This window comes from Lissotriton helveticus, chromosome 9 (assembly GCF_964261635.1).
Source record: "Lissotriton helveticus chromosome 9, aLisHel1.1, whole genome shotgun sequence".
NCBI lineage: Eukaryota > Metazoa > Chordata > Amphibia > Caudata > Salamandridae > Lissotriton > Lissotriton helveticus.
The window spans coordinates 466,908,321-466,917,637 of NC_136070.1; positions in this window are offsets into that span (position 1 = coordinate 466,908,321).

Below are 9,317 nucleotides of genomic sequence, written 5' to 3' on the forward strand. Positions count from 1 at the left end.
GTGATGCTACAAACATTATCTTACTGGTTTATACAGAGTCCCAGAAGAGTCTTAAAGACTGCAGTTGTATTTATTTTATACTCTCAAGGTACTCTTTTGCTTTAATCTCTGATGTAAAGTATTTTGTTTGACCACCATACATAACTTTCAGTTTGGCTGGATTGTTCAAATATACCACCGCTCTTTTCTCTTGAAAAGGCTTGAGTCGCCACCTCCTTTCTACTGTGAAGTGGCAAAAATCCGGGCGTACAAAGTACGAGATAGAATCTTTACTGCGGTGCTTGTCTGGTGTAACTTTATCCGAGATGGCCTGTCGGAGCGTAAAGTTCCCGAAATAGACTAAGACCGCTCGTGGGTATTTCCCTGTTGTTGCTGTGGTTTTTAAAGTAAGTGGTACACTGTGAGCCCGCTGTATCTCGTAGTTCCTGTCCCAGCTAGCAAGTTCAGGAAGGGTATCGCACAGCAGCTGTATAATAAATGATCGACAGTCCTCGCCTTCAGATTTTTCGGGTATGCCAAGGACGCGTAGGTTATTTCTACGCAGCCTATTTTCATAGTTCTCTAGTTTCCATCTTATGTCCTGGAGTTCAGCTTCATGAGCTTCTACTCGCTCATTAGTCGTAGCTGCCTGTCTCATTCAGTACTATTCGATCTTCCATATCATTTATTCGTTCAGTGAAGGCACCTACGGTTTTAGAAAGCTTGCGTACCACACCTTGGACTTTTTGTAATGCGGCACGTGCCTTTCGACCATCCTTAGAAGTTTCTTCGCGGTGAGATGCAATGGCTTGTAGTACTGTGTCCATGACTTGTGTTAGCATAGCCCCTGACGGGTCAGGTTGATCTGAAGTCGACGCCTGAGTTAGAAGTGGCGGTTGGGGCATTACGAGAGTAGGGCTTTGGTTCGAGCCCAGGTTTGTTGGGGTATAGTCCCATACCAAGTCGTTTGCCCCGTGGTGCCCTCCTTTTTTCTTTTTTAGTATAGTCCTCCTTCTGTCGCGCGTCCCCTTTGGGGGATCTGAGTCAGACTCTGAGCTTATATTTGATTCGGGATCTTCTTCTGCTTCGTCGTTCTCTCCCTCTGTATCCCCCGACCAGCTGATGTCCTCCGAAAACGAGTAAAAGTCTGTGGGGTCTGTAAGATCTTTATCTGTTTCTATTGTCTCAGCCAGATCGATCGCGATAGTTTCTATCACGTTGTCAGATGCACTAGCCCTTTCGTTTACTCCTACATCTACCTTCAGTTCGGTGGTTGCTTGTTTGTGTTTAGTGCCTTGTTGTTCAGATGTATTTCGAGCAGTACCATGCCCCCTAATGGTGTTCTGTGATAGTAGGGGGAAATGGGTGTAGTTATAGGTACTTCCATACTCTGTTGAGCGTTGTTACCATTATCCTCACCAGTAGGAGCAACAATAGTTAGGGGGGGTCTGTTTTACAAGCATTTCTGACGTATCTGTTATCACCGCTGCGGCACCCGCTGCTACGACAGAAGCTATGTTAGATACTACGCTGCCATCACCCCCTAGGGACATACCTCTCACAGCTTGTGGGTTCAAAAGGACCGTTGGAGATGCTAAAGGGTTCAAAGTCCCGGGAGTCTCGGAAGCGGCCATCGCAGAAACCCTTTGCCTCTCCGTTTGTTCCACAGGGGCCGAGCCTCGGGGTGCCCCCATACACTCTGGCATAGATACAGACTCTAGCCGGTCATCAGGTATCCCAGTTGGTGAGCGGTCTTCCACCAGAGTAGGAATTTCGGCAGCAGGGACCGCTTTCAAAGACTCAGAGGGCATAATTATTGGATCCTGCTGTACATGTTTATTCAGGGCTTTGTGGCTTGCTGCTCGCTGCATCAGTGATATCACAGTCGGGGCAGTCAGGGGAGGAGACGGTGCAGTAGTGGATTTTGCCGCAACTTTCCGAGCTGGTGTTCTTTCCACTAATCCTCTTGCAGGGCTGCCATCCGTATCGCAGCGAGCAGCTCCGCGTCTATTCAACGCTTCCTGATCGCGGAGAGCTTGTTTAGCCGCTCTGGTTTTTGCTGCTGCGGCTGCAACCACGGCAGAGTTCTTCGGAGCCATGTTAGCGGGAAAAATGGCGTCTTCCGTGTTTCTTGCTTGCTGTTGCCGCTGCTGGGAAAGCTGGACACCTGGTGAGGGGCGGTTACCGTTCAGTAGCCGTATCACTGTGAAGCCGATCAGAGAGGCTAACAGTGAAAGTTGGGCTCTCAGTATCGAGGTTTTGCGAAGGGAAGGTGAGTCTACTGATTCGGCGCTCTGTCCAGTCTGCACCACGGACATATTTTCAACTTGATTTCGCGTTGAACATTCTTGCAAATTCTTGTTGGTACAGGGACAGCGTGAGGTTATTTCAGCATATTATCTAAGTTTCCAGCCAGTAGCTAATTTGAGGCTTTTTCATCTGTTTTTTTTCTCCCAATATCGGCATGTTCATCTGGAGCTGGTCAGGAGCTGCAAACGGCGTACTAGCCAGACGCCGCCATCTTGCCACCCGTCTTGTTATCCTTGTCCCAAAGGGATCTTTCAACACTGTTAGTCTTCTGCCTAGAAAACAAACTAGTCATCAACACAAACAAAAATGTAGTATTTGGTAGAAAAATTTAAATACAAAGTGAATGGTCACTGGATAACTCTATGGTAGAACTGATACAGGCATCTTCTTATCTAGTTTGGGGAGAAATTTGGGGAAATGCGTAAAAGGCTCTATCCTTGAACAAATTCTTTACGTTTCAGCAGGAAACTGAAAGAAAAAGCAGTAAGCCCAATTTTGCATATTATGACTTCCAAACTATAGCAGACTCTTGGGCAGTTGCTTTTCATGGCAGATTGTCACATTGGGCTGTGCCGTCTTACAGAACATTGGGCTTTCTGAAAGTGCCACAGAGGCGAGACTCAAATTTCATCTTTCAACAACAACAAAAAAATCAGGGAGTGTGTAAAGGTCTTTTAGTTATCTTCCATTTGAATTTCCATTCAGCCCCCACTGAGCTGCTACATCTGAGCTGGCTAGAAATGTTAAGTTAACATATCTTTGAAATGCCCAATTATCGTTTGCACCAGCGAGGAGACCAGTAATGAAAAACACAAAATGTTGTGCTTCAAGTAAGATTACTTTCAATGAACAGCACCACAGACCCTGGTTCCCAGACCTTTCACCGCTACGAAGCCAACACTCTATAGCCCACCTCACATTGCCAGAGAACACCCAGGGCCCATTGTCTTACCCCAACTGTACATTCACCTGCCGCTGCACACCAGACCCACACGACCCACAAGGACCAGACCAGACCAACTCTGCTGCATCCTGCTCAACACCCACTCCCTCCACAAGCACGCCATGGATATCTGGGACCTGCTCAACTCCACCTCCCCGACATCGCCTTCCTCACACAAACCTTGATGAACCCAACTTCAGTCCCTGCAGCCAATGCCATCCCAGACAGCTACAAAATCAAACAAGGACGGCACCATCCAACCGGGAGGATGCATCGCCATCATACATAAATACACCCTGTGCCTCACTATATCAGATGACCTCACAACCAACATTGAGCACCTCCACTTCCAGACCAACCCGAACACCACCCTCTGTGACACCCTCATCTACAGACCTCCCAAACCCTGTTCTCCCCCCCCTTCAGCAAATCCATAGTCCATCTCATCGCACACCATGCTCTCGCCTCCACGGACTACATATTCCTCGGCGAACTCAACTTTCAAACTTTCACCTGGACAGCCTCAACGATCCCAACACCTCATCCTTACTGGAGAACCTCAATATTATTGGACTCAAGCAACTAGTCACCTCTCCAACTCACTCTGCAGGACACACGCTTGACCCCATCTTTGCCACCAACCTCACCTTCAGCCACACCTCAGAGCTGCATTGGACTGGCCACCGTTGCAGCCACTACTCTAAACACACCATACACCACTACCCTCGCAGAAGCTGGAACAAGGTCACCAAAGACCAGCTACCCACCCGCCTCAGCAAAACCCCACCACCACCAACCACGGACGCCAACGCCTCAGCACACAACCTCCACCTATGGATCTCAAACTGCGCAAACACACTGGCTCCCCTCAAGAAACCCTCAGGCAAGCAGCCCTCCAAGAAAGCCAGCTGGTTCTTCCCCACCCTTTAACAGTCCAAACGCACCTGTAGAAGGCTCGAGAAATGATGGAGGAGCAGCAAGATCTCTAAAGAAGACACAACCTTCAATACCGTCATAACCACCCACCACCACTGCATCAGAACAACAAAGGAAACAGCCATACAGGAACCCATCTCCCCTTCCCAGCCAACATCATCATGAAGGCAATCAATGCCCAACTCTGAGTTTGTCGAAATAAAGCACATCCCGGACCTCTCCCAATCTAGCTTCAGAAGCAACCAGAGCAATTACAGATTACATCCGCACCATTCTTGACTAAGGTGCAACTGCAACCCTCATCCTCGTGGACCTCTCGGCCGCCTTCCACACCAGCTCCCACAACACCCTCTGCACAAGACTCCACGATGCCAGCATCCACAACAAAGGCCTTGAATGGATCCACTCCTTCCTCACCGGCCAAAGACAGTCAGACTTCCACTATTTCACCTAGAAACCAGAGATCAGCTGCAGAGTACCTCAAGGCTCCTACTTGAACCCCAACCTCTTCAACATCAACATCAGAAACAAGACTCAACATCGTCTTCTATGCCAACACCCAGCTGAGTCTCATCCTCACCGACAACCCCATAGTTGCCAAGAGAAACTTCCACAACAGGATCAAGGCAGTCGACACCAGGATGAAATACAGCTGCCTCAAGCTCAATTCAGACAAGACTGAAGTCCTCATCCTGGGCTCCACCCCCTGCACCTGGGACAACTCCTGTTGGCCCGCAGTCCACAGAACCCCCACACCCACCCAGAGACCACAGGACTCCTCGCTCTCCATGAACCGCCATATCCTCCTCCTGCTTCTACACGCTCCGGTTGCTTTGAAATATCTTCATGTGGATCCCCCACCGAGTCTGGGATCACCGTGATGCACGTGCTCACCAGCAGCTAACTCAACTACGGCAACACACTCTACACCAGCATCACTCAAACCCTCCAGAAGAAACTGCAACACTCAGAGCACCTCTGCCAGACTCATCCTGAACATCCCCCACCGCAGCCACATCACAGGTCCCGAGACCTCCACTGGCTCGCAGTCAACATAAGAATCACCTTCAAGCTTGACCGTGTTTTTAGGTTCTGTTTCTGTTGACATTGATATTGTTCCTTCTAGTGTTAGATTATTGGATCTTTTTATTGCGGTTGCCTTTAAAGTAATTCTATCCTGTTGGAAGGATAATTCTAAGTTATCTATTCTTACATGGTGGAACTTCGTATGTGATGAACATAGGATTGCTATTGCTTCCTCCTCTTCTGTCTCTTCTAAAGTTAAAACCGATCTTCTTTGGCTCCCCTTCTCCAATTATCTTTCATCTTCCCCCTCTCCTTGATAGTTGAGCCTCTATATCTACTTTCTCTTCTTCCTTATTATTCTTCTTTCATATTGCTCTAATTTTCTTTTTCTTTTCCAATGAACCGTATATTTTATAGTTCTTTCTTTGCCTCATTTGTGTATCTTGGTTCTAATGTACTATTGTATTATCTTTGTATTGAATTTTATTTCAACAAAATAAAAACTTCTTAAACAAAAAAAAAAAAAACAAGGGACTTTAATAGCGGTATAGCCCATCTACGAAGGGCTATAAGGCTATTAGAACATTCTGTCACTAGAGGACAGAATGTTCTTACAAAAAAAAACAAAGCCTTTTGGGAGCATGAGGGGATTGGAATGCCCTCAGGTTCCCTGAAGCCTTTGTTCACAGCCAGAGCTGTGAACAAAGAAACATTGGAATGTTGGAGCTCCAGGTTTATACCAGCCATTATAAGCCCAGAGCACTCCATTGTTTTCAATGGAGCTTCCAACATTCCAATGTTCTAATTAGTGTTACAGCTCTATTGGTACGATTGAAGCCAGTGATAAAGTCACAGAGCCTTTTGACAGCCGCTTTGAGGAACTCCATTTGTGGCTGTATGCAAATTACATTCAGTCTAGGTTTACTGCTGTTTAGTAATGGCTGCTATGGAATATGTTTTTCAGCTTAGTCAAGTGGGCTCTCCCATGCATGACGACCAAGAACAAGTCAATTTAGGGGAACTTATACGGATGAGTGTAAGGATATTCTACATGTGTAATTTACCTTTTTTTTTGCTTTTCGGTCCTCTCGTTTCTGGCCTTTGATATGGAAGAATTTCATCCACTGTACTGCTTCCCTGAAATTGGTTGGTAAGCAGAAACCACCAGTACTTACTTTTTAGTTTAAGTCCTGATGCCAGAGGACAGACTGGGTGAGGGGCTGAAAGCAGACTACAAGCTACATGTGCAATACACGTGAAGGCTAAGTGAGTAACTTTTTTTTCATAACAGTACTAGTAGACAAGACCTAATTAGATGTGGAACCCATATAGTCCAGATTCCCCTAAACCAACAGCACTAAATACTGTGAAAGTCCAGATTGCAAGCACTAATTGTAATGTAATATTTTCGGACTGGCACCTCAATCAGACCAGGATACATGTTTGAATGAGACTGGAAATTTGATTTAGGGTTTCCTTCACCTTAACTGAAATTCGGCACATACCTGCAAACATGCCAACCATCCCTCGTGGATCATGGTACGCCAGGCCAATATCATACTATAGACTACGATGTTCAAACAATAAATATATATATATATATATATATATATAAAGTGGGCCTTTTCTATCCATGCTCCGAAAAACTACAACATTTCCTATATCAATCATGACAGCCCAAACACTCCTAAAAGTTAGAAGAGAACTGAAGGCTCACCTCTTTAAGGAGCACTATCACAATACATGAGTTTTCTCTGCAGCCTCTTGGGTAGGTTAGCCCTATAAAAAATGCCAGATACACACTTGCAAATGAATGTTTTTCGAGCCCCATGCCTAATGAAATTCACTTGGTAGGATTGGCCAGTTGGAGATAATTAGTTCTCCGTGTTGGTGGCTAAAAGGCCTTTTACAAAAAAATGGCCAATTACAGAGGGAATTATCTTCATTTAAAACCTTCCATATAGGGAGGCTGCTGTGGGAGCAGACACATAGCGCAGGCTTGTGGAGAGAATATTTTCACTGTTGATGCCTGCCAAGTTAATAAAAAAAATGTTGTCTTATTGTTTACCACAAGCAGCAATACAATGAACCATTTAAAAAGGTTACAGATATCTCCAAACGATGGACATATGTCTGACAATTTAGTGCACATCTTAGACCACTACATTAGGTATCATGTAAAAGTATCCACATACTCTCCCCTTCTGGTGCTGCCGATGACCTAATTCCACATTGCAATTACTCATTCCTCTTCCTCAGCAGATTCATCCTGACACCCTCAAACTTGGTCAAGAACGCTCTCAGATTTGCAGGTCCTCCGTATTTTGAGATGGTTTCGTAAATTGATGTCTGTTGTGTGAGACATCCGGAAATGAGCAGTGACTGCCTGTGGTAAAGCCTTTTGTCCATTATTCAGTGAACCTTTAGTTGCCCCAGTGCTATCTAGTGGAGGCCCCAATGAACCCTGAAAACCATATCAACTTCTGTATACAAGTATCGAAATTCGAAAATGCATCTTGAATGTAGTTTATTACAAATCTCCGGATTTGCCCAGAGGCTCTAGGTGTCTCAAGAAGCAGGAAAAGTTGACCAGTCATTGGGTTTCGTTTGCCAAGCATGTTGGCAGTCCAGGAATGAAGAGAACTGCAACATGTTTTGGCAGTTTCACAGAAAGGACGTAACAGTGGTCCCCATTTTGATGGATGTGTGTGTGTGTGTGAGAGAAGCACTGTCCAGTTTGTTGCTCTATAAGCAGCCTTGCGTTTTGGATATGCAGAGCACTCGGGATTAGAACCCAAAGGACCCCGATCCATTATCTTACTCCTGCACCATACATTTGGGTGGTTCATGTGTTGAAAGGCACCATCTGAGACTTCAGCACCAGGTCAGCTGTTAAAAGGGATTTGGCATAGTACTCCAACCCACAAGTAACATGCTGAGATGGAACTTAAGTATGGACACTGAACAGCTGTGACGTTAGCTTTAGCCCAATATATGAACACTGGAACAGCTTTTTAAACAATGAAAGATAACCTGCTATACAAATGTAGAAGGCATAGATATGGCATGGTAAAAAGCAGATCTACTGTGTGCCAGTTTTTAAATTGTACAATCTTGTGACAGAACATGCCTGAACTGGTATGTTGTGCAAAGTCAATGCCTAACTCGGGCCTGATTTTTTTTCCTAAAAAGACACACTCCAATACAATATGCAAGTTTTATATTATAAAAATCCCGTTCAAATGTTTCCATTTAAATTTCATGCATCTCACTTAACTGTATGCGTATTAAAATATTAACACTAGCTGGACATTGATATATTGACCATTATTTGTGTTTTGCGGAGTTTCGCGTCCCTAGTAAAATGGACCTACTGGTCATCCTTGGAACGCTTTGCCTCCCCCTCCTGAGAGTTAAGTGCTAAAAGGGGTACTCTTTTCCCGGTTTGGGCTCTCATAGCAGAGATGCCCCATGACACCTGTGGCAATCTATTGTTACAAATAGAGGCACAATAACCCCGAATTGTCCCGGAACACCGCCAGTGAACCAGCTCTCAGGATGGTGCTTAGGGATTTGATATGCAACTTTGGGTAGAAAGGTTGAGGATTAGAATTGCTGAGAGTGGGGAGATTTTCCATTTACTTTTTAACTTATATGGATTTGTTGACTGTCTGAATTGAAAAGAGATTACAAGAGGGAGAGCGATATTACTGCAATGGGGCGAAGGTTGCTTCACGAGCGGTCTTAAAAAGAACGCCACAAGACTAGTGCACTCTTAAACCACCAGTCTGGACATTAAACCAGCTACTTAAGTCTCCAAGAAATGTAATGGTAGGTGGTGACAGAATGATGTTCAAAATATTCACAAATATTAGCTTGCAAAGAGGTATAAGGATTACAATGAACAAAAGGGTAGGGTTCCAGGAAGATACAGCAGTGTAGGAGCATTAATTTGCAGGGTTTGGCACATTTCTGGTAGACTTGCTGTTCCTGTGTAAAGCTGATTAGCTCCATTCTGGGAAACTAAGTGCAAGGAGGATTACTGTGTATGTGATGTCAGCCAGCCCAATTTTTTTTTAACAAAAGCAGATCAATACTCCTGGGCAGTACATCAAAATTATGT